The sequence below is a fragment of the Dermacentor variabilis genome, chromosome 10, assembly GCF_050947875.1.
Source record: "Dermacentor variabilis isolate Ectoservices chromosome 10, ASM5094787v1, whole genome shotgun sequence".
NCBI lineage: Eukaryota > Metazoa > Arthropoda > Arachnida > Ixodida > Ixodidae > Dermacentor > Dermacentor variabilis.
The window spans coordinates 133,182,504-133,209,108 of NC_134577.1; the positions used below are offsets into that span (position 1 = coordinate 133,182,504).

Sequence of the window (26,605 nt, forward strand, 5' to 3'; positions counted from 1 at the left end):
TCCGCCGCATCTACCCCGACCACCATAGTTCCCGCACCAGACTTCGACGTAAATCCAGGTCACACCATGAGTAAGCAGCAACAGCTGAGAAGTCTTCTCCGACGATACAAAGACTGCTTTTCGACGTCATCGAGGATTCGACAAACACCAGTTGCAAAGCATCGCATAATAACCGAAGAGTGCGCTCGACCACTCCGCCAGAGCCCTTACCGAGTTTCGACACGAGAACGTGAAGCTATAAGAGAACGAATCGACGAACAGCTGCGCGACGACACCATCCAACCGTCGAAAAGTCCGTGAGTATCTCCTGTAGTCCTGGTGAAGAAAAAGGACGGAACCCTACGTTTCTGCGTCGATTATCGTCGACTGAACAAGATCACGAAGAAGGACGTATACCCCCTTCCACGGATAGACGACGCATTGAACCGGCTCTGCAGCGCTAAATACTTCTCGTCGATGAACCTCAAGTCTGGCTACTGACAAATAGAAGTCGACGAGAGAGATCGCGAAAAGACTGCCTTCATCACGCCAGACGGCCTCTACGAGTTCAAGATCATGCCATTCGGACTATGCTCGGCGCCTGCAACGTTTCAGCGCGTCATGGACACGGTGTTATCAGGATTAAAGTAGCAGACGTGTTTTGTTTACTTGGAGGACGTTGTTGTTTTCGCCGGAAATTTCGACGATGAATTTAGGCGGCTTGCGACAGTACTAGACGCCATCAAGCCATCAGGGCTCAATCTGAAGCCCGAAGAGTGCCGCTTCGCTTAGGTTGAGCTTCTGTTTCTAGGCCAAGTCATCAGCCAATCTGGAGTACGTCCCGGCCCGCAGAAGACAGCTGCCATCGCAAGGTTCCCGCGGCCCACCGACAAGAAGGCAGTGGGTATATTCCTTGGCATATGCACCTACTACAGGCGCTTTCTCAAGGACTTTTCCCGCATCGCTGAGCCGCTAACAAAACTAAACAAATGTGATGTTGAGTTCAAGTGGGAAACGCCATAGGTCGACGCATTTCACTAACTAAAACGACGCATGCATTCGCCGCCGGTACTTGCACACTTCGACGAAGACGTCGATACCGAAATCCACACTGACGCCAGTAGCCTAGGCCTCGGTGCCGTCCTAGTCCAGAGGAAAGACGGACTTGAACGGGTGATATCTTATGCTGGGCGGTCGCTGTCAAAAGCGGAAGGCAATTATTCTCCGACTCAAAAGGAATGCCTCGCCATCATTCGGGGTACAGCAAAATTCCGCCCTTACGTAATGGAAGCCTATTCAAAGTCGTCAGCGACCATCACGCGTTGTGTTGACTAGCTAACTTAAAGAAACCTTCAGCACGGCTGGCGCTTCGGAGCCTCAGACTTCAAGAATATGACGTCACGGTAATCTACAAGTTCGGACGAAAGCACTCTGACGCCGACTGCCTATCACGCGCCCTAATCGATCCCCCGCCGCAAGACGAAGAGGACGACGACGCCTTCCTAGGAGTAATAAGCGCAGAAGCCTTCAATAAACAGCAACGAGCATATCGTGAGCTAAATGGCCTCGTCGAGTATTTGGAAGGGAACGCCGACGTTGTCCCTAGGGCATTTAAGGGCGGATTGTCTTCGTTCACGCTACAAAACAACCTGCTCGTGAAGACCTTCTCGCGAGTCCGCGCCGGCTACTTTCTTGTTGTTCCATCAGTGCAGCGTCCATAAGTATTCCACGCCCTACATGACGATCCAACCGCTGGGCACCTCGGAATCTCGCGGACGCTGTGGAGATTACAGGAAAGGTATCACTGGACGCGTCTGACCGCCGACGTCCATGAGAGGCCACCCACCCCTTTCATTTTGCACCGATAGAATCGGCAAGATTCAAGGAACCAGCGGATACCACCTACATTAAATGTGAGTGCGTTTTGGTCAATATATCGAGCTTCATCTTCGCCGACCACCCCGCGCCTTGCTACGCCTAACGCCGCGCAAGACCACGGCGGTCCGCCGGGCAGAACACGTGTCGCACGTGCAGCAGGCACACGGCGCGTGAAAGGAGTCCGACACCGCTCGATGCCGCACGAGCAACAGGGTTTCACGTGCACTGTGAGCTGAAGCCGACGCGTCCAACGCCCGAGGGTCGTCTCGCGGAAGATATGATAGGCTGCGTATCGCTCTGAAGTCTGAGGCCAAGATGGTTTTCGCTTCGCCCGGAGAGTGCCCGCCACGCGTTCGCCACCGTCGCCATGCCAGTTTCAGCCTGGTGACACTCGGCCCTGCATCACTCGACAAACTCCGGGCAAGGGAGGACCTGGAACTTCGTGCCACTCGTATGCTGGGCCAGTGGCTCAGTCAACGGGCCGCCGCCCTCGATCTCCCTGTGGATCCCCCCTGCCTACTACCGCTTCGAAGCCTCTCCAGGACGGCCACCCAGTACAAGAGCCCCATGCTTCGGTCCCGCTCCCACCCTCCGACGACGAGGACATGGATATGTCCAGCTCCCGGAAACGCGCCCGCGAGACGGAGAGCGAGGACGAGGAGCCAACCGGGCGACGTAAGCAGCCGTCGAGCTCTCCCCCCAGCCCGAACCAGCACACGGCAGCCAGCTGGCACGTGCAGCAACCGGACTACGGCAGCGCCATTTCCCCACACTCGCGCAAAACAGCTGCCACCTGCTCTCCGCCTGCCGCCCAAGACGGAGGCCCTCCAATAGGATGCCTCGATGCCAGCGCCGCCGTTCAGGGTGGTGCCATTCTTTGACCACCCCCACGCCGCCTCTTTCTCGCTGCGACGCCATATTGAATCGCGGCGGGCGGTCAGAGTGGTCGCAGTTGATCGGTGCTAACAGCTGAGCTTGCGTAGTTCGAGGCACTCGCTGGTGGTTCAACTTGTTTAACAGTGTTCGACTGTATGACTGACAAGCTTGTCAAGTCCACTGAGCCATCATGACGGGCCGTTGTGTGCCAGTGTGTTCCGAGTCAACACGTAAAGGCCTGCGTTGTTTTCGCTTCCCCGGGACTCGGAGCAAAGAAAGAAATGGGAAGCTCAAGAAAAGCGGGATCGGTGGAACGCAACTGACAGCTCATATATCTGCGAGGTGAGTTGCAAAACAGTTAAGTCTTATTGATCCGTATTTTGCAATTAAAGCAAACTCGTGTGCGCCGCTGTTGCATAGGCAGCGTATAGGTACGCGCATACGTACGGGCCCGTGCGTGTTTTTCGTTTTGAACTTAGCTTTTCTACGCGACTAGTGCCCTGATTATAGAGTCGGACGAGGGTGATTTTGATTCGCGGAATATTTAACACTAGGAAAAAATCGTAACTTCGCACACCTCTTTTATATTTTTACAGAAAGCACTGGCGTCTCCATTGCAAAGTTCGCGTCACTATTGTTAAGACAGTAGAGTTACTTTTACGTTAAGCGAAAATAGACGAACCAAAAGTTAAGTGCTCGTTATTTGCTACTGAAGGCACACACTGCTTCATCTGGAGAGTGCGGGTGTTGTGCTGGTGCCACTCGAAGCCCTGCGGTTTTCTTTGAGATCTCAATAGATAATTGCGGCTCTCATGTCAAAGTGCATACAGGATTTTCTTTATTGGTGTATAATTGCATCGTTCTATTCGAAAGCGACGTAGCCGATGTTATGATCGCCGGCATATTTCCACTACGCTGTTCGTAAGCAGACCTTATCGCTGCATGTTCGTTCCCGATCGCAGTTGCTATTCCGTGACGGAGCTAAATACCTAAGAAGAATGTACTCATGCAAACGTGCAGCTAACGCACATTATGGGTCAAATTTTTCCTGAGCTTTCTGGCTCGGCGTCCGTCGTAGCCTGCGCGTTGTTTGGAAACGTACGAGGTTCGGTAATACAGCGACATTTTTTACGAACATTTTCTGTTAAGCACCTTAAATAACTGGTTATTTTTTACAAGTATTTTTGTATCAGCCCAAACAAACGTGAATAATCACATTTGGTGTTTTATTTTTTTAGCTCCACTTTGAAGAGGACCAGTTCGAGAAAAATCGGTATGATGGACGCCGCCTCTTAAAGTCTACAGCTCTGCCCATGCTGTTCGACTTTAGGCGTGAGTAATAATTGTATTGGAGTCTATTATTTCCGCGATTTGCAGTTATTTCAATAAGCATTGAGACATGTCTTTTTTATTTTTATTATTCAGCTCAACCTAAAGAAGGAAACTCCCTAGGAGACGAACTGCCGAATGTGGACCTGCTGGCGAGGAAGGCACCAAGTCCTCCTCAACACTTGCTACAGGCGCTGACCACGAAGACTCCGCAGAACTGAGTCGAGATAGTACCTCTACTTTCGAAGAAAATGCAGTCGGGCATGAGAGCAATGAAGATATTTCCTCGCTCTCTGTATGTGAGCTACGAAAGGCTTTGCAGGATGCGAAAAAGAAAAACATTGATTTGCAAGAAAACTTGTCGACATCAAAAAAGAAGTTAAAGATTGCTGCCAGGAAAACAAAGCGGTTAGAAAAAGACCTCTCAACGCTGACCAAAAATCTGGATTTCTTGAACGAGGACCAGAAGGCTGCCTTGAAGAGAAAGAGCCGGAAAGGCAGTGCATGGAGTGCAGAAACCATAAAGAAGGCGCTGCAACTCAAATTTGCTTGTGGCTCTGCAGGCTACGACCTACTTTTAAAACAGGGCAATCCTCTTCCCTCACGAAGAACACTTTGCAGACGACTCCAGCACCTGTCATTTAAGCCCAGCGTTTTTATTGATATAGTCAATATGATGAAAGTGAAAGTGGCCGCAATGTCAAACATTGAAAAAGACCGCGTCATATTTCTCGATGAAATGGAGATTCGGAAGGGTGTCGAGCTAGACCGCAGTGGTGACGGCTTCCTTGGCAAGGTGACGCTCCCTGAAACCGACCGAGCAGCAAACCATGTACTCGTCTTTATTGTTGCGGACCTAAACACCCGCTGGAAGCAGGCGATTGCTTATCACTACACAGGTGCTTTTCTCAATGGAGAGAAGCTGAGAGACTTTGTCCTCCATTTAATCAACCTTTGTGCAGACATTTCTTTGCGTGTGCTATGCGTGACAAGCGACATGGGGAGCTCCAACCGTGCTTTGTGGCGGAGCTTAAACCTGTAAAGCTCCCGCTACTCTGTCACTAGATGCACTGTTCCCCACCCATGTGACAATTCTATGTCATTGTTTGTTATACCCGATCGTTCACATGTACTAAAACATACTAGAGGGCACCTCGTGCGAAAAGATCCCATGAAACTTAGGGAAGAAATAGTGGCAAAGTGCAATTTACGCAGCAATGACGTGTCGATTGAGTACATAGAAGCAGTCCTAAAGATGGACTCAGAACAACTGAAGGTGGCACCTAACCTGAGTACCCTGCACATTTCCAACGGCCACTTCACAAAGATGAAGGTAGGGGTAGCTGTTCAGTTATTCCGGGAAGCACTTGCATCTATAAGGTACTTTGTAGAGCGTATGAAGCTGCCGCCCGAGGCTGAAACAACAGCCTGGTTTTGTGAAGTAATTTTCAAGTGGTACACAATCATGACTGCACGGCACCCTGTTGTTGCTCTGAGCTTATCAAATGAAAGCAAATATGAAGAGGATATTGCAACGCTGAAACTCGCTGTTGAAGTCATTGAGAGCTTAGGCATTGGCATCAAAAAGGTCAGGAAGCCATGCCAGGCAGGGGTGCTAATGTCCACTGCTGTAGTGTTTCAACTGCATAAATTTCTTCTAAATAAATATGACTCTGCATTCTTCTTGACAGGACGATTGGCCCAAGATTGCCTGGAGAACTTGTTTTCGGTCATCAGGATGATTTCTTTTGGGCCCAGTGCATATGATGTCAAAAATGCGCTCAGAATTGTGTCAGTTAGCCAGTTCCTCAAGGTACCTAAGAACTCTGGTTACGAAGCTGACGACAGCAACTACTTAGTGCATTTCTTCTCTGCAGAGATTCAAGAAGTGCAGAAAGAATTTCAAGAACCCTCGTACGATGATGAATGCACAGAGGGCGAGCCATTGTGTCTTGTAGAAAATGACATAATTGCTCACTTGGCAGGGTATTTGGTGAAATCTTTTATATCTACTAACAAACCATGCTCCACCTGTACTGAGACCCTGATTGCTGATGAGGCGTCCGATGAGCATGCTCTTGTGCAGCTCAAGGAGTACAATCAAGGTTCTAGAAATTTGGTGTATGTAAGCCATACGGTACTGCGCTCTGTTAGTTCCTGTGTATGTGTCTTTAAGAAATTTTCACAGGAAAATGATGTTTGTCATTTGGATCACCCAATCAATACATTGACGAGCCTTATTGAGCGATCAGTTTCTCTGCCACCTAGTGAATACGCTGACCACCCAAGCGTTATGAGAAAACTGATGTGCCGTTTTGTTGTCATGCGACTGCGTATCTACCTCCGCTGGCTGAACGAGCCTGATGATTCAGACGACGGTTATGGCAGCAAGACTGTGGCTGGCGTGAACTTGTCGTAGAGTACCTTGCTTTAAATCTTACACCACTCCGTAAATAGCTGCTTTTTACCACTGACTTGCTGGCTTATTTTGTAGTTTGCATCTTTCTTCATGCATTGTTTTCATTTTTGTTGCAAAGGTAACACCACAGTGCACGTAGCAACTTTTTGCCCCTATGTCTTGCTCGCTTATGTGGAGATTTGCATCTTTTTCCATGCTTTGTTTTTATGTGTTCCTTTTAAGGTTAAACCCCCCTATACATACCCCACTTATCTGGCCCTCTGTCATGCTTACTTGTATTGTAGTTTGCGTTTTTTCATGGTCGACTGCACTTGACATTAAATAAATAATTTGCGCTGTTTTTTTGTTTTGTTGCCTTTGCTCTCTGTAAGGGGTGAGGTTGACAAGCTAGGTTACATATTGTTCTGCAGCACTAGAAGCTCAACCTTTAGGGAGCAGTTATTTTCAACATCGTAGCCCATCACCACCCAATTTTGCAGGCAAAATAGGAATTGCATGCACAGGCATCGACAGAACTACAGCTTTATACTAAACCTTTCCTGGTCGATTGTTTTTCACAAAGCATAAATTTTCAGTCTGTTACTTTTATTTCGGATTTCAAATTGTTAGGAAAGAATTACTGCAGTTATTTAATGACCTCAAATTCACCCTTTTTTGTGTAGGTGTACAAGCATGATTTATATATGAGTACAGATGGGCATGAATAAAATAAATACAATGAAAAATATATGCAGAAATGCGCTTCACAAACGGAGGAATCGTAGCAGAACAACCGCTGTGCATGTCCAGAGCGCAAGCGAAGCCTGCATATGAGCGCACGCAAGAATTCTCGGTGGTTGTGCGCCTGTCAGAAAAATAAAACGAGTGGAAAACTTGCAGTAGTGGGTTATCCTACCGCCAATGAGGTGCAATCAGTTTTCATGGGCCTCGTGAAAGAAAACGCTCGCGCAGTGGCAAAGTTGGTATACGCGGCATCGTTTGTATGTACCAGCGCTAGCCTGTAAACAGATGTGCTTGCACCCCTCTGGGCAATAAACAGGCGAGGAACTCGCAGTTACACTTTGAAAGATTAAAAAGCAGACAGGTTGTCTTTGCGAGCAAGACAAACGTAAACAGCTCGCGTGACCGAAGCGAAACCAACCGCCGCGCGCGAGCCGCTGATGACGCGCGGCTGTTATCATAGCGCAGGAATTGAAAAACCAAAAACTACGTAGAAAAAAAACAATTTCTTCCACTCGCACGGAGCGGTAGCACCTGCTGGGCAACGGATCTTTAAAATGATAGCCTGTTTAAAATGATAGTCAACTGACGGCACACTAATTGTTCAACCTCGACCACTCAGGGCCCTAAAATTAATTAGTACAATTACGTCTTCGACCCTCGGATGTTAAAACGGCTATTATGAGCAAAAAGATGCGCAGTGCAATATTGATAAAAAATTGTTCAAATCAAAGCACTCGAAGCGCGCCGAGAGCATGAACGGCGCCGTTACGAACGCTAGCGCAGCCGATCCTGTGTGCTTCAATATGGCGGCGCCGTTGAGGTTGTCTCCACCCTGAACGGCGGCGCTGGCATCGAGGCAGCCTACCCTCCAATAGGGTATTTCGATGCCAGCGACGCCGTCGTCTGAATCATCAGGCTCGTTCAGCCAGCGGAGGAAAATACGCAGTCGCATGACAACAAAACGGCACATCAGTTTTCTCATAACGCTTGGGTGGTCAGCGCGTTTACTAGGTGGCAGAGAAAGTGATCGCTCAATAAGGCTCGTCAATGTATTGATTGAGTGATCCAAATGACAAACATCATTTTCCTGTGAAACTTTCTTAATGACACATTCACAGGAAGAAACACAGCGCAGTACCGTATGGCTTACATACACCAAATTTCTAGAACCTTGATTGTACTCCTTGAGCTGCACAAAAGCATGCTCATCGGACGCTTCATCAGCAATCAGGGTCTCAGTACAGGTGGAGCATGGTTTGTTAGTAGATATAAAAGACTTCACCAAATACCCTGCCATGTGAGCAATGATGTCATTTTCTACAAGAGACAATGGCTCGCCCTCTGTGCATTCATCATCGTACGAGGGTTCTTGAAATTCTTTCTGCACTTCTTGAATCTCTGCAGAGAAGAAATGCACTAAGTAGTCGCTGTCGTCAGCTTCATAACCAGAGTTCTTAGGTACCTTGAGGAATTGGCTAACTGACACAATTCTGAGCGCATTTTTGACATCATATGTACTGGCCACAGGAGAAATCATCCTGATGACCGAAAACAAGTTCTCCAGGCAATCTTGGGCCAATCGTCCTGTCAAGAAGAATGCATAGCCACATTTCTTTAGCAGAAATTCATGCAGTTGAAGCACTACAGCAGTGGACATTAGCACCCCTGCCTGGCATGGCTTCCAGACCTTTTTGATGCCAATGCCTACGCTCTCAATGACTTGAACAGCGAGTTTCAGCGTTGCCATAGCCTTTTCATATTTTCTTTCATTTGATAAGCTCAGAGCAACAACAGGGTGCCGTGCAGTCATGATTGTGTACCACTTGAAAATTACGTCACAAAACCAGGTTGTTGTTTCAGCCTCGGGCGGCAGCTTCATACGCTCTACAAAGTACCTTATAGATGCAGGTGCTTCCCGGAATAACTGAACAGCTACCCCTACCTTCATCTTTGTGAAGTGGCCGTTGGAAATGTGCAGGGTACTCAGGTTAGGTGCCACCTTCAGTTGTTCTGAGTCCATCTTTAAGACTGCTTCTATGTACTCAATCGACACGTCACTGCTGCGTAAATTGTACTTTTCCACTATTTCTTCACTAAGTTTCATGGGATCCTATCGCGCGAGGTGCCCTCTAATATTTTTTAGTACATGTGAAGGATCCGGCATAAAAAACAATGACATAGAATTGTCACATGGGTGGGGAACAGTGCATCTAGTGACAGAGTAGCGGGAGCTTTACAGGTTTAAGCTCCACCACATAGCACGGTTGGAGCTCCCTATGTCGCATGTCACGCACAGCACACGCAAAGAAATGTCTGCACAAAGGTTGATTAAATGGACGACAAAGTCTCTCAGCTTCTCTCTATTGACAAAAGCACCTGTGTAGTGATAAGCAATCACCTGATTCCAGCGGGTGTTTAGGCCCCCAAACATAAAGACGAGTACATGGTTTGCTGCTCGGTCGGTTTCAGGGAGCGTCACCTTGCCAAGGAAGCCGTCACCACTGCGGTCTAGCTTGACACCCTTGCGAATCTCCATTTCATCGAGAAATATGACGCAGTTTTTTTCAATGTTTGACATTGCGGCCACTTTCACTTTCATCATATTTACTATATCAATAAAAACGCCGGGCTTAAATGACAGGTGCTGGAGTCGTCTGCAAAGTGTTCTTCGTGAGGGAAGAGGATTGCCCTGTTTTAAAAGTAGGTCGTAGCCTACAGAGCCACAAGCAAATTTGAGTTCAGCGCCTTCTTTATGGTTTCTGCACTCCATGCACTGCCTTTCCGGCTTTTTCTCTTCAAGGCAGCCTTCTGGTCCTCGTTCAAGAAATCCAGATTTTTGGTCAGCGTTGAGAGGTCTTTTTCTAACCGCTTTGTTTTCCTGGCAGCAATCTTTAACTTCTTTTTTGATGTCGACATGTTTTCTTGCAAATCAGTGTTTTTCTTTTTCGCATCTTGCAGAGCCTTTCGTAGCTCACATAGAGAGAGCGAGGAAATATCTTCATTGCTCTCATGCCCGACTGCATTTTCTTCGAAAGTAGAGGTACTATCTCGACTCAGTTCTGCGGAGTCTTCGTGGTCAGCGCCTGTAGCAATTGTTGAGGAGGACTTGGTGCCTTCCTCGCCAGCAGGTCCACATTCGGCAGTTCGTCTCCTAGGGAGTTTCGTTCGTTTAGGTTGAGCTGAATAATAAAAATAAAAAAGACATGTCGCAATGCTTATTGAAATAACTGCAAATCGCGGAAATAATACGCTCCACTACAATTATTACTCACGTCTAAAGTCGAACAGCTTGGCCAGAGCTGTAGACTTTAACAGGCGGCGTCCATCATGCCGATTTTTCTCAAACTGGTCCTCTTCAAAGTGGAGCTAAAAAAATAAATAAAACACCAAATGTGATTATTCACGTTTGTTTGGGCTGATACAAAAATACTTGTAAAAATAACCAGTTATTTAAGGTGCTTAACAGAAAATGTTCGTAAAAAATGTCGCTGTGTTACGGAACCTCGCACGTTTCCAAACAACGCGCAGGCTAGGACGGACGCCGAGCCAGAAAGCTCAGCAAAAATTTGACCCATAATGTGCGTTAGCTGCACGTTTGCATGAGTACATTCTTCTTAGGTATTTAGCTTCGCCACGGAATTGCAACCACGATCGGGAACGAACATGCAGCGATAAGGTCTGCTTACGAACAGCGTAGTGCAAATATGCCCGCGATCATAACATCGGCTACATCGCTTTCGAATAGCACGATGCAATTATATACCAATAAAAAAATCCTGTATGCACTTTGACATGAGAGCCGCAATTATCTATTGATTTCTCAAAGAAAACGGCAGGGCTTCGAGTGGCACCAGTACAACAGCCGCACTCTCCAGATGAAGCAGTGTGTGCCTTCAGTTGCAAATAACGAGCAGTTAACTTTTGGTTCGTCTATTTTCGCTTAACGTAAAAGTAACTCTACTGTCTAAACAATAGTGACGCGAACTTTGCAAAGGAGACGCCAGTGCTTTCTGTGAAAATATAAAACAGGTGTGCGACGTTACGATTTTTTGCTAGTGTTAAATATTCTGCGAATCAAAATCACCCTCGTCCGACTCTATAATCAGGGCACTAGTGACGTAGAAAAGCTAAGTTCAAAACGAAAAACACGCTCGCGCCCGTACGTATGCGCGTACCTATACGCTGCCTATGCAACAGCGGCACACACGAGTTTACTTTAATTGCAAAATACGGATCAATAAGACTTAACTGTTTTGCAACTCACCTCGCAGATATATGAGCTGTCAGTTGCGTTCCACCGATCCCGCTTTACTTGAGCTTCCCATTTCTTTCTTCGCTCCGAGTCCCGGGGGAAGCGAAAACAACGCAGGCCTTTACGTGTTGACCCGGAACACACTGGCACACAACAGCCCGTCATGATGGCTCAGTGGACTTGGAAACGAACAGGCACACACTCTAGCTCGAGGCTTTACTAACCGAGCTGGAGATACGCACGACGATGAAAAAGACGATCGCTTACTGGTCCGCGATATACTGGAGCACCAGCGAAGAACCCGGCAACAGTACGCTCCACCACACAAACTACTCAATGTAGAGGAGGCGCAGAAATATAGAAGAATACAGACGGATACCTACCCACATTTGGGTAGATACCATAAAATAAGCCCAACCTTGTACACTAACTCTTGCCCGTGGTGCGGGTCATGGCCTTCATTGCCTCACGTAACATGGGAGTGCGCCAAAAGACCTCATGCCATTAATTCACCTTTGGTACTCACCTTGCTAAGGGAGCCCTGGGAGGCCATCCTCGCTCTTGCTGACCTCGAGGCCCAGAAGGGCCTCTTGGACCAAGCTGGGCGGGTCGCGATGGCCACTGGAGTCTTGGAATAGGGACCCACCCTGCACCGCTCCCTTCCGCCACTCTTTTTTTTTTTTTTTTGCCTCATCAATAAATGTTTATTCCTCCTCCTCCTCCTGACAAGCTTGTCAGTCATACAGTCGAACACTGTTAAACAAGTTGAACCACCAGCGAGTGCCTCGAACAACGCAAGCTCAGCTGTTAGCACCGATCAACTGCGACCACTCTGACCGCCCGCCGTGATTCAATATGGCGTCGCAGCGAGAAAGAGGCGGCATGGGGGTGGTCAAAGAATGGCACCACGCTGAACGGCGGCGCTGGGATCGAGCAACCCTTAAAGCCCCTCAATCTCCCAAAGTAGCGCCATTCACTTCCCTCCTCCTCCGCTCGGCGCGGCCTCGACGGTGGCGCCGCCAGTGGTGGGCCTGCCGTAGCAGACGACGGCTAACACTCTACGGGAGGGAATCCGCAGAAAAGTCCGTTCGAGCCCTGCGGAGCAGTTTTTTCAATCGAGATCTTTCTTCGTCAGTTGGTAATTGGCCTTTAAAATTTCGTGTCGGAAATGCGGAAGAAATAGCGAAAAGGACCATTATTCAAGGCGTATTTAAGGCGTAAAACGCGCGTCATTGAGAGTTCGTGTTGCTGAAACACGACGCAAGCACGCGGTGTACTCAAACACGCGCGTAATTACCAAAGTTTCAGGTGTTGACAGCGTGAGAGTATGTGTACGTGGTTTCGTAGGTTCATTTACGTACCTGCAGGATACTTTTGTTCGGCCGGCGCGTGAGAGATTGCTGACTGCACACAGCCATTCCGGCTGTGTGCGGTCAGCAATGCCTGGCAACACGGCCGTTTTTTTTTCATTGTGGGGTGCTTTGGTAATCGTGACGATTTTTTTTTCTACAAGTTCTGCTCCAGGAGGGCACATGTAATGGCTAACGGAGGCCTCTGAAGAGCACGTGACATTACAATAATGCAGGCGTCGCAGGGAGTGTTCGCATACAAAATTGGCTGTCCGCGATCTTATACCCCCTTGGCATGCACAGGCTTCGGCGAGCCCCATCCAGCCCTGGTTCTAGCTTTGGTGTTCCCGTTCCCGCTTTGGTGCCCAGGAGGCGCCGTCAATAATACGAAATAATGACAAGGTGTTACAACTAGTACATAAAATTTATTGAAGAAATACAATCGCGCCGAGGTGCCAACTTCTAAAGCAGCGCTAGCGCGCCCGCGCGAGTCTTATGAAACGCCAACGAGGAATTTACCGGCCCACGTACGACTCTACGATCAAAGTGCACGTTAAACATCCCCAGGCGAGCTAGATAAAGTTATCCGGAGCCATGCACTACGACCTGCACCCTAGCGTTAGTCGCTTCGGAACGTTAAAAACGTTAATCACCACAAACCAAATCAATACAGGCGGGCGTACATTCGAAGCTAAAAGACTGCATCCTAAGTCATATTGAGCCTTGCAAAAGCGTCGAGAATGTGCTAGAGATTGTGCTGGAGCTCAAAAGGCACCCTGAATAAAGTCGCTCTAATGTCACAGGCCAGCTGCAGATGCGTGCATTTCACCGAAAGACGAAACTACATGAAACAAAGAGAGCACATTCGAAAAAAAAAAGTCATTCACCGCGCTAAAAACCACGCAGAGCATGAACACACACTTTTTCGAAGCGGAAGGCGTGAACTAGGCTCAAAATAAGAGGTTGTGTGTAGCCGTGGCCCTTACTTCACCAAGCCGTGCGTTCTTTGCCACTTCCTCGATGTCAGCCCGCCCGATCCTGCGAATCCACACTTCTTTTTGCGTTGCGCCCGCCGGACGGCAAAACAAAAAGCTTTTGCCCTCGCTGTGTCTGTTGCGGCAACCGAAGGCGCAGCAGCATGGCATCGCAATTAAGTTCTCGGCCCTACACATTCTATTACGCTAACGCATTCCGTCAGTGCGCCTGCCGTACTTTCGTCGCGCAGGCCCAACAATGGAGGTCGGCGCGCGCTGGAAAGAAAAAAAATATACAAAAGCGCGGCGCCTGCTCCGCGGTAGCAAGAAAAAATATACTAAAGCGCGGCGCCTGCTTCCACGTGACACAGATTGGCCAATGGGGGAGCAGAGGAGGCTGGGGCGACAGGAGGCGTGGAGGAGGACGCGCCAGGGTGAGCTGGGTGGCGGAAAGATCTAAGAATGGCGCTACTTTTGAAAAATTGAGGGGCTTTACCCTCCAAGAAGGGCGAGCGCCACCTCTCGACATCCCGCCGAGTCTACAGCCGCCGCCTCCGCGCCCCCTCCGAGCAAGGGCGCGCCCGGAACCATCCTCGACGCGCCGTCTGCTCCTGATGGCGGCGCGTCCCCTGCAGCGTCTGCTAGCGAACCAGCAACAAACGAAAGCGCTGCCGACGAGATGGAGCTGACGGACGCAACACCCACTGTTTCGTCACATCAGGGCCCTGATCACTCCGTGGCGCGGTTCCTGAAGGACCCAGCATACCAGCCTGCTTCGCAGCCGGAGCCAAAGGGGCAGAAGAAGAAGCAGAAGAAGAGGAATGAGCCTGCCCATGTTTCCCGTTCGTCTCCCGGGGCAACGGACGACTCGCGGCGCCCACCCGCTACCCTGGTCACCCCCAGTGTGCCTACAGCCGAAGTACAGAGAGTGACACCATCCGCCCGCGAGTCCACCACGTACGACTTCACGCTGGTGCAGTCAAAGAGGGACCGGCGCCGTGCACGAGCCCTGGAGACTGCTGCATTCCCGGTTGACCCCGCGGTCGTCGGTACGGTGCTCTTCCGTCCCTCGGGGCCCGGCGGAACCTTCCGAGGAGCACCGCGCCTCTCACTCGCTGCTACCCTCTCTTCGCGGCCCGGTGTTGCAGTGGTTCGCGGTTAGCTTAAGCGCAACATCGTGGCCGCCGATACTACCACCCGGGAGTGCCTGGAGGAGCTGCTGGCAGTCACTGAGCTGCACGGAATTCCAGTGACTGCCCGACTACCAGCCGAGCGCGGCAAGAGCACCGGCTTCCTGCACGGGGTGGTCGGGTTACCCGCGGATACAGACCTGCTGGGAGCCATCGAGTCGAGCGTTCCCGTGCTGTCGGCAACGAGGGAGGAGACCACCATCACCATCCGATTCGCGGGACCGGTCCCCCCTGAACACGTGCGCCTTTTCAAGCTCGGGTTCAGGGTGAGACCTGCCAGGCCCCGTCCAGTGCAATGTCGGCAGTGCGGTCGCTTCGGGCACGTGCTGGAGTCCTGCAGATGGCCGACAGACTTCATCTCCTGCGGCAAAAGCCACGTGGAGGGCGCCTCCTGCCAGAAAGTCCGCTGCAGGAACTGCGGGGGCCCCCATAGGGCCGACACTCCCGCCTGCCCCAAATGGCAGGAAGAACGGGAGGTGGCCACCATCATGGCTTCCTCCACCTCGGCATTGTCGAGGCGTGCTGTCAGGGCAGCAGTCCGGGAGGAGAAGCAGCCACAGCAGTCCCTCTCATCTCCGGCGCGGTCCTATGCGAGCGTGCTGAAGGGCCTCAGTGCTGCACCCAGGCATCCGGTACCAGCCCCTCGTGCCTCTCAACGCCAGCAGACACAGGATACTGCTGCTCCACCCGCCCAGACTACTATGGATCAGCTGGTAGAAAACCTGCTGCTCACCATGCAAGCAGTCAGCACCATGCTGCCAGCTGACCATCCGCTCCGGGCCATCTACCTGCAGGCAGTGGCATGTCAACAGCAATATAATCACCATGGCTAGTCGCACAGCAAAACGTCGGCCGCGCATCCTGCAATGGAACGTGCGCCCGCTGCCCCGACGACACGCCGAACTTTCCGAACACCTACTTCTGCACGAGTACGACGTGCTCGCGTTGCAAGAGACATACACGTGCGACGGGGAGTGCAACCTTCCGGGATTCGTGGGATACCACAGTGCGACCACCCGCGAGTTACGGACTTGCGCCAACGTGAAGTTCTGTGATCCGCTCCATCCACCCGGTCGCTTCGGCGCGTCTATTTACGTCCGTGCGCGTCTTGCCCAAGCCGTCGTTCGTGTGGCCGACATTGTTCCCAGCTCCGTAGAGTGTGTGGCTGTGACCATGCGCGCTGGGGGGGGCCGACACTTGTGTCGCCAGCGTGTACGTGCAACCCGTACGACGGTGGGATACGACCTTCATCGAAAGCCTCACCGCGCGCATCGGTGGTGACTGTGTCGTGTGCGGTGATTTGAACTCCCACCACACGGCGTGGGGCAGCGCCCACAGTGAGCCGAACGGCAGGGACCTGCTAAGTTTCATTCATGCTTCGGGCTGCTAATCATCAACACCGGAAGTCCCACTTTTGTGCGCCGGAGGGTACACGGGAGTGCGATAGACTTGTCGCTCGCGAGTGAGCGATGCCACTACGAGTGGGTTCGCAGCCCTGACACGCAGGGGTCGGATCACTATCCGATCTCTCTCGACCCGCTCGGCCTGAACCGCACGAGGACATGTACGTACCGCGTCACGGACGGGTCCCATTTTCGGTCCTCGGTGCCATACCCCCTCCGGCAAACACAACCTTTATTACGCATCTTACGAGGTGTTTGAATGCCGCTACAAATTCGTGCGCGGTGCCTGCTGGAACGCTGGTCCCCAATATCAAGCTTCTAAATCTGCGCGCTGTCCGTCGTCGTGCCGAACTCCGTGCCATCAAGAGCCACAAGGTGGACCATTGGACTTTATACAACCGCCTGGACGCTGCGTATCGCCGTCACGCCAGGCAGTGCCGCAATCAGAGCTGGCAAAGTCTCTGCGTGTCATTGGAGGACACTCGCGACAAGTCGGGAAGTCGGGAAGCGAGAAGGGAAGCGAGAATGCGCCCTTGGCGCATTCTCGCTTCCCTCCTCCGTCCCAAGATCCCTCGCCATCCTGCACTCTCCATCGCGGTGGCTACGGGCTTGAGCACAGAGCAACTGGCCGAACTCTTCGCCGATGCCTTCGCTCCACCGCCACCGCCTGTGCGCCCCGTCAGTGCACCGTGCGAACTACCACCGCACAAAAAGGCTGAACTCCTCGCTCCCCTGCGCTACTTTCCTACGAGGGCTATCTTGGAGCACGTTGAGGTGCTTTGTTCGGCCGAGTTTACCCTCAGTGAGTTGCGCATTGTTTTGAACACGCCTAAACGACGCTCAGCGACTGGTGCCGACGGACTAACACATCAGGTCCTCGGGAACGTCGATGCAGCGCAGCTCCCTTCCCTACTCGAGGCCTTCAACGGCGTCTGGCGCAGTGCCATTATTCCTGCTGACTGGAAAGAGGCGATCGTCGTCCCTATTCTCAAGCGCGGCAAAGCTGCCACGAGCGTCAGCTCCTATCGCCCAGTGTCGCTTACTTCGGTAGCCGGCAAAACTCGGGAGGCCATGGCTTTGCGCAGCCTTGAGTGGATTGCCTCCGCCCTCGACGCTTTCGCCCCTGAGCAGAGTGGTTTCCGGCGACTGCGCTCAGCAGCTGACTCGCTCGCGGATGTCGTGGCTACGCTCGAGCACGCAGCAAGTCGCCAAGAAACCGGATATCTCGTGCTGCTCGATGTGCAACGCGCATTTGATGGTCTCCCTCACACCACCATCATTCAAACCCTCCGTGAGCTACGCGTCACCGGCCGCCTCTTTCACTACATCGCGGCCTTCCTCAGTGACCGCACGCTCAGAGTGCGAGTTGGCGGCACGCTCAGTGCCCCTCGCAGCGTGACCTCCGGGTTTCCTAAGGGCAGCGTGATCAGCCCATTTCTTTTTAACTTGGCTCTGGCAAGGCTACCTGACTACATCCCCAAGATGACAGCCCACGAAGTCCGCGTGGCGATCTACGCCGATGACATTGCACTGTTCGCGTGCGGGCCCACGGACCTCGGCTTCCAAGTGCGAGAATCCCTGCAGTCGGCGATCAACGCCGTCGATGAATATCTCGCCAGCATAGGTCTCCAGCTCTCGGCGTCAAAAACTGAGGCGTTGTTAGTACACCCCCGTGCTCGTGCGCGCTTCGAAATGCCTTGTCTCACGCTGCGCGGAAGCCCCCTCCCGTGGCAGAGAAAAGTGCGCTATCTCGGACTTGACATCGACTGCCGGGTCAACTTTAACGCCGCCGTCTCCCAGCTCTGCAAGAATTGTAAGAAGGTGGCTGGCGCCGCACGCTCCCTGCTCGCCCGTGGTTATGGTTGTACACCGCAACTTGCGCTTCGAGTTTACAACTCGGTCGCAACAACGCGAGCACTCTATGCGCTTCCCCTCACGAACGCCAGAGCCACCAACTGGAACGCCATCGACATGGAGCACCGCACAGTAATTCGCCAACTTTACGGGCTTTCTCGCAACTCGCAAGTAGGAGCAACTCTCGCCGAAGCGGGAGACTGGCCGCCCTCAATTGAAGCAAGCGATGAACCACATCGAGCGCCTTCAACGTTCGCCACAGGGACAACGCCTCGTTTGTCGCCTCCACACCCTCGAGGGCTCGGGCATAGGCCAGCGTTCCACCGAGTTCAGCGCACTCGTCGCGTCGACGCCGCAACTCCTACCTCTGCCGGTATCGCCGCACGCCTCCGCGCTACTCGATGTAAACACCACGGTACCAGGCGTCAAGTCCAAGCGTCAAACAGCTGTTTGTGCTATGCAGCAGGAAACGGCCGCACTGCTACACGAACGCCTAGGGGGCCGGCTGCTCGTTTACACCGACGGCTCCGTGGCGAGTGATGGTTCCGGTGCTGCAGCGTGCACGGCGCCGGATATTTGCGCTACACGGCAGTGCCGCCTTCGTGTTGTGTGGTCGTCGACGGTAGCCGAGCTTGCTGCGATCGACCTAGCAGCTGATCTCCTGCTTCAACAGTGCAGTGTTGTTTCTGCCGCGATCCTTTCGGACTCGCGCGCGGCACTGTGTATGCTGGAGAAGGATTACCTTGGACCTCCGTTGGTGCAGCGCTTCGGCTCAAAGCTCCGCCATCTCGTCAGCCAGGGCTGCGATTTGGCGTTGCAAAGGGTTCCAGCGCACATCGGCCTGCAAGGGAACGAAGCCGCCGACGCTCTCGCAAAGCAGGCTCACTCCCTGCGCTTCCCCCTCGCCACCTCGGTCCGCGGCTTCGACGTGGCCAAAACAACCATTCTGCGAACGCTCCGTGCGCAGCACCCGGACCAGCGCGTCGCCGCAGGTACGTGACTTTGACTCCTCCCCCGCGTGGGCTTCTCCCGGGTGGACCGCTCTTTCCTACTTCGCCTGCACGTCGGCTGCTATAAGACGGCTGCTAGAACACACAGGCTGCAGGGAATTGGCGACCCCACGTGCAGCAACTGCGCCGATTTGGAGACTCTCGACCACTTGCTACTTCACTGGCCTGCCTTCGATGTGGAGCGCACGGACTTGTGTACAGTCTATCGGCGACTGAGACTGACTTGCGATACGGCGACCGCGCTGCTATTCCCTGCCGCCCACTCGTCCATCGTGAAGCACGCTCTATCGGCACTGCTAGACTACTGCAATGCGACGTACTTGAGAGCGCGGCTCTGAGCCCCGCACTCACTTTTTTCCCCTTGCCACGTTCGTCCTGTCTTTCTCTCCTTCATCTTTTTCTTCCCATTCCCCCTTCCCCGTGCAGTTCTGTTGAGGTGTCCTCCTGTGAGAGACATTTACGGCGCTGCACTCATCTCTTCCGTTTCCTTTTCTAAAATCACTTCACACACACCGCCGACGTCGCCCGTACGTCAATACATGCCGAGACTGTCAGCGACACAAGACACCACCGACAAGGCCAGCAGTATTCTACAGCCGATCGAACCTCCCTGCTGACCATTTCAGCAGACCGGGATGGATTTGTTGTGAAAATTTCTGACGTCAACGTCCGGAAATAAGGGGATCGTCGTAGCGACAGACTATCTCACCCGCTTCGCTGAAGCTAAAGCTCTACCGAAAGGCAGCACAGCCGAAGTGGCGAAATTTTTCGTCGAGAACATCCTGCTGTGGCATGGTGCACCAGAAGTCTTCGTGGAACGGCCTTTACAGCAGAGCTCACCGAAGCCATTCTGCAATACAGCCAGACAAGCCACAGCAGGACAACTGGCTACCACCCGCAGACGAATGGTCTGACGGAGCTCCTGAACGAGACCCTCGCCGACATGCTAGCAGTGTACGTCGACCTCGAATTTCGTACCTTTTCATATTCTGCAAAGAAACATCGGAGCAACATCGTCATCAACCGATCTGACCGGCTCCCCCCCTCAAGTTTTCTTCAGTGGGCAAGGGACCAAGCAAAGGATGCAGACGCGGCTAACTTGGCTCGTCTTTTTCTCGCAGGTTTTTGCTGCATGCAACGAACCGGTGCCCCTTCAGGAATTCGACATCGGCAAGACCACGACCATTCGCAGGCTCCACTGGCAAGTGGAAGTTGTGCTGCTTAACAACTTTGATATCTTGCGAACTGAAAGAATTGCCGCGAATTTCGTACCTTTTCATATTCTGCAAAGAAACATCGGAGCAACATCGTCATCAACCGATCTGACCGGCAGCCCCCCCCCCCCCTTCAAGTTTTCTTCAGTGGGCAAGGGACCAAGCAAAGGATTCAGACGCGGCTAACCTGGCTCGTCTTTTTCGCGCAGGTTTCTGCTGCATACAACGAACCAGTGCCCCTTCAGGAATGCGACATCAGCAAGACCACGACCATTCGCAGGCTCCACTCGCAAGTGGAAGTTGTGCCACTTGACAACTTTGATATCTTGCGGACTGAAAGATTGTTCTTCTTTTATGTGGCGACATAAAAATGAACCCTGGCCCTACGGTTCCTGAGCTACTGGCAGCGATTCTAAATAATCAAAAGGCATCTTCAAATTAACTTAAGTCTATCCGGGAAAGCTTAGAATGTCACGTTGTTGAAACGAATGAAAGGCTGACTTCAAATGAGCAGAAATTGCTATCATTGCCAGAGACCGTACTTAGTTTAGAAGAGTGTGAACGTCTTGTTTCATATTTAATTGGCCAAACTGATTTGCTCCTAAAAAAATTGATGACCTTGAAAACAGACACCGACGCAATAACTTGATTATATATGGAGTCGAGGAGTTGGAAACCGAGACGGAGGGTTCGCTCAGGGATGCTGCTTTGGCAGAAATATTTGAAAGGAAATTGGGAATAAAAGTAAGTAGCCTTGAGCGCATACACCGCTTGGGCAGAAAGCGAACGAATTGAACGCGCCCAGGGATAATGCGCTTTTTTATTTCAACGTAAGAAATGCAGCTTCTGAAAAATGCAAGGAAACTAATGAGCACTGAGTATTCGCTATCGGAGGACTATTCACTCAGAATCCAGAAAATAAGGAAGCAGCTATGGTCGTCTGGTAAAGGCAGTCGCACGCCTAAAGATAAAGTGTATCTGAAATACGATAAGCTAGTTTTCAACAAGGTAACGTACGTGTGGGATGAGGATAAGAATGAAAGGCGCAGGCTTGTGAAGTTCGGCAGAGATTTGAGCGGCGGCACAACACAGGACAGTGGAAGTCAGGCTGCACCCAGCAATGATCCAAAGATCACCCGGCGAAGGGCCGCAAATGGGGCATCGAATTGACGGGAAAATAAAATTTGGCATTTACGGTTGCCATTTCTTAATGGGCAAAGAATCCTGAATAAAATAGAGGAATTTGAAGCCCTCCTTTATGACCTCGACCCACACGTTACGTTGCTGACTGAGACCTGGTTGCTTGCTGGAGTGTTCGATAATGAAATCGTTCAGCCGTCATACAAAATATTTAGGCGTGACAGACAATCCCGAAGGGGTGGAGTTAAGAAGAGCACAAATGTGACAGCTTTGCTGGCTATTCCAGAACCCGAAAGCCTCTTCTGTAAAATTGATTTTTATTGCAATTATATTGTTATCGGTGTTGTATACCGTCCTCCGACGGCCGATCGTGGATTTCTTGAGCAACTCCACGATTATGTACAGCGTTTCCGAGGTGAAAACGTAAGATTTGTCTTAGCTGGTGATTTTAATTTAGCGTATATTGATTGGTCAACCATGACGACAATGCGCATGAATGCTAGGCACTCCGAGATTCTTATGAACATTGCATTTTCATGTGGTCTAGCTCAAATTGTTACTGCCCCTACTAGAATCACTGCTAGTGCAGGACATATTCTTGATTTATTGTTTCTAAGCTCTACTATTACATGCGATCCTCTTGATGTCATGCATGGGCTGTCTGATCACGAGTTGATATTTGCCACCTTTTTCTTTCAAAAGTGTTCTGGCAAAAGCAATACTGAGATTGTTGTAAAAGACTTCAGCAGGGTGGAAGATGAGAGTATATTAGACTACTTGGAATTGAATCTGGACGGTTTCAATGTTGAAGGCAACGTGAATGTTTTGTGGGGCAAATTCAAACATATTTGTCTTCATTGCATTTCCATGTTTGTTCCCGACTAGGTTAAGAAAAAAAAACATAATCCCTAGGTTACGAGACATATAATTCACATGAAAAGAAAGCTTAAGAGATTTAGACGCTCAGGCACCACATCGAGACTCCGCTTATAACGCGCTAAGTGGAGCACTGAAAACTGAGGTTAGAAAAGCTAAGGGCGATTTCTTCACTGTCGCCTTAGGCAATTTTCTCAAGGAAGCACCAGGGAAATTTTGAGGTATATAGGGGGCAACAAATTCAGTAGTATATCATTAATGATCAACGACTCACCAGTCACGGATGCAAAAGCAATAGCCGATGAATTCAATAGATACTTTCAATCCGTATACGCCCGTAAAGATACTGATCTTGTTGCCGAGCCAAAAGGGTTTCTTTCTTCTATGCCCGACGTCATTGTGAGTCGAGAAGGTATTCTTAACTTGCTTCTTAACCTTGATCCCAAAGAGGCCGGCGGCCCAGATAACATTCCTGCAGTTTTTTTGCACCGTTACGCAGAATGGATTTCGCACTACTTGTTTGTCATTTATAATGCATCCCTAGCTCAGTGTTCCTTCCGTCAGACGGCAGAGGAGCTCGTATCATTCCCATAATCAAGTAAACTGATCGCTTGTGCGCATCAAATTACCGCCCGATTTCCCTGACCTCAACAATGCAAAATATTAAAGCATATAATCTGCCGACACCTGACCGTATTTCTCGAAGGTTACAAATTGTCATCAGATGCCCAGCACGTGTTTAGGCGCGGTTTATCGACGGTGACGCAGCTGCTTGGCACGTGTCATGATTTTGCCCTCGCGATTAATAATAAAGAACAGATCCATGCTATATATTTAGACTATGCGAAAGTATTTGATAAAGTGCGCCATAATAAATTATTACAGAAACTCTACGGCATCGGATTAAATCACAGGCTTATTGAATTCATTAGGGCTTACCTACAATATAGGTATCAGTATGTCCGAGTTGACAAGTGCTGCTCGGAGACTTTACAGGTGACATCAGGGGTACCGCAAGGGTCAGTTCTAGGACAGATCTTATTCCTCATTTATGGTAACGACATTGTGAAAGTCATACACAGTGGTATTAAGATAAAGCTTTTCGCGGACGACTGCGTTCTTTGTACCTCGGTTAAATCTGTAGACGACCAAACTACGCTTAATAAAGCACTCGCAGAAGTTTGAGGCTCGTGCAAGAAATGGGACATGTTCTTGAACGCTGACAAGTGCTTAGTCCTCCGTGTATGCAGGAACAAAACCGTTTTACAACATTCTTATTCTGTGGATGGCATTGTGCTTAATGAATCACCTGCTGCTAAGTATCTTGGTATCACTATTAAAGAAAATCTCAGTTGGGACCTTCATATTGATACAGTCTGCACTAAAGCTTTTAAAGCTCTCTGGTTCATTCGACGAAAGCTTTCAAAAGCCCCTATGAACGTAAAATTAGCAACATACAAAGCGTTGGTCCGGTCATGTCTTGAGTATCCTTCGTGTATATGGGACCCTTATACAGAAAAATACGTTGTCAAATTAGAAAGAGTTCAGAGAACCGCGGCTAGATTCATTTGCAACGGATATAAGCGCGCTGACAGCGTGACAGAAATGATTGCGTATCTTAGTATCGATACACTTAAAGCTAGAGGTACCCAATGGAGATTAAAATACTTGTATTTAATGTATAACAACATAATACAAATCAGCAATTCCAATTTCATTACTCCTCATACTCTGCGCACAAGCTCGCGTTTTGATAATGGGAAAATGTTACTGAAATACAATGCTCGAAACGATACTTTTAAATATTCATTTTTTTTCTCAAAACCATACGCGCCTGGAATAAGTTACCGAAACATATTGTACACAGTACAAGTTTTGAAGGGTTTCTTACAAACTTGAAGATGCATGGGTAAAGGGTACTTTATGTTACGTTATGTGCAGTGTCTTGATTTATTGTATTTTTCTTTATTGCTATTGTGGATTTCTGATGTATTTCTACTTCTGCCAGCTGCATTGTGTTATATGCAGTGTTTTATGTCTTGATTTTGTGTATTTTTCTTTTATTGCTGTTGTTCTAGATTTCTGAAGTATTCCCATTTGCGCCTACTGCATTGTGTTATATATGCACTGTTTGATGTCTTGATTTATTGTATTTGGTTTTTATTGCTGTTGTAAATTTCTGATGTATTTCTCTTTGTATCTATTCCTGCTCGGAGTCAAGAGTCTCTGCAGTATTCTTAAATAAAAAATAAATAAAGATAACAAAGACCTGGGAGGCCATGCTGCCGTTCGTAACCTTTGCTTACAACACGGCAGCGCAAGAGACAACACAGATCACGCCGTTTAAGCTGGTTTACGGCATGAACCTGACGACGACGCTCAGCGCCATGCTGCCGCTCGTCACTGACGAAGAAAATCTTGACGTCGCTACCTATCTCTAGCGCGCCGAAGAAGCCCGACAGCTCGCCCCCATACGGATCAAGAACCAGCAGCGTACTGACAGCCGACACTACAACCTTCGACGAGGCTTCGTCGAGTACCAGCCAGGTAACCGTGTTTGGGCTGGGACCCCGATACGCCGACGAGGACCGAGTGAGAAACTTTTGCGACGCTATTTCGGACCCTACAATGTCATTCGACGTATTGGCGCACTGGACTATGAGGTCGTGCCACATGGCGTTCACAGCAGCGCCGCGCACGATCTGAAGGGGTCCACGTGGTGCCTCTTAAACCATTTTACGGACGCTGACGAACTTCCTTATTTTGTTGTTCTCGTTGCTACTGGTGTTTTTCCTTACTATTTTCGTTTGCAGCATCGGGTCGATGCTTTCTAAGCGGGTCGTATTGACACGTGCATTTGTTTGTCTTTATCGAGCGACACGTTTCAGCGTCTAACAGATGTTATCGCTCAGCGCAGGACGCGCCCGTGTGTATCGGAAGTTTCTGGAATGATATCGATGCTTCCATCCGCTGTCTGTGACCGAAACTTGTGTAATCTGATTGGAAGTGTGCGCGACGCGAATAATGTAGAATTTTGTGCAACGCGCGCGGTTCCCAGCGATCGCTCTGGAACATTCGATGACTGATGTATAAAAGCCGACGCGCTTGACCCGCTGATAAGATTTTCGACGATCGCCGACTGTGTTCGCCGTTTTCGTTGAGCATTGATTGTAGCCGGTTTTTGTGGGCACCGGTTCGCCCAATAAAGTTAGTTTCGCATTCGCAGTTCTCTTGCTGTGTCCACAACTGTCACTACCGCGTGACAGTACTAAGACCAGTTTGATTTATTATTTAAAAGGATGGTCGTGTACTTTGCTACTAACGCTGCTGTTCAGTTCCATTTGTATGCAAGTGACTGTGTCTTGTACTCTAAGGTTGCGAGTGTCAACGAGCAGAAGACGCTCAATAAGACCTTCAATACCTTTGCAACTGTAGTAAGGCCTGGAAAATGAAAACAAGTTCAATAGAACGGTATCTGACTTTTTGGAACAAGAAGCAACCCCTGTAATTAGTCTACACTAATGATCAGAATGTTTACTTATTTCAACGAGTTCGAGTATATTGGAGTAAGTTTTTCTTCGAACCTAAAATGGCACGAACACGTAGATTTAATTTGTGCCAGTACCCTAAAGCAACCTCGATATTTCTAAAAACACTAGAAACAGCAACCAAGTAATGTAAACTAGCAGCTTATAAATTCCTTGTGAGGCTCTGTCTAGAATAAGCATCTGTTTTCTGGTCAGCTCACTGCGCATCTGACGTATCAGAGGTTGAGACTCTAGAGAAGAAAGCTGTTAGGCTCATTTGGAAGCGATATGATCGCAAGTTCTACCCTTCTCTGTACGCTGGCCTCGTATCGCTTGAGTCGCTGGCACATAGACGAACGTGTGAAAGTATTATAATGTAGCACAAAATTGTACATGCTCCTGTTTACATCGGTGTATCTGTGACATTTATTAGCTCCTCAGCACTGGGAGCACGATGAGCAAATCTTTCGAATATTGTTCCCTTGCAATGTTGCTTAGATACGTTGAAATCTTCTTTCGTGCTACTTACCACTGAATTGTGGAATAACCTACACACTTCTCTCGGAGAATTTCCACATGAGCGTTCTGTAAAAGAAGTTTCTCTAGTTGTGA

At 50.0% G+C, this 26,605-nt stretch overlaps 1 protein-coding gene across 4 annotated transcripts in view; it reads left to right on the forward strand.

Moving 5' to 3' along the window:
- LOC142560968 (receptor-type tyrosine-protein phosphatase kappa-like) overlaps positions 1-26,605 on the forward strand; it is a 586,354-nt gene that overhangs the window by 437,135 nt on the left and 122,614 nt on the right. The window lies entirely within an intron of this gene.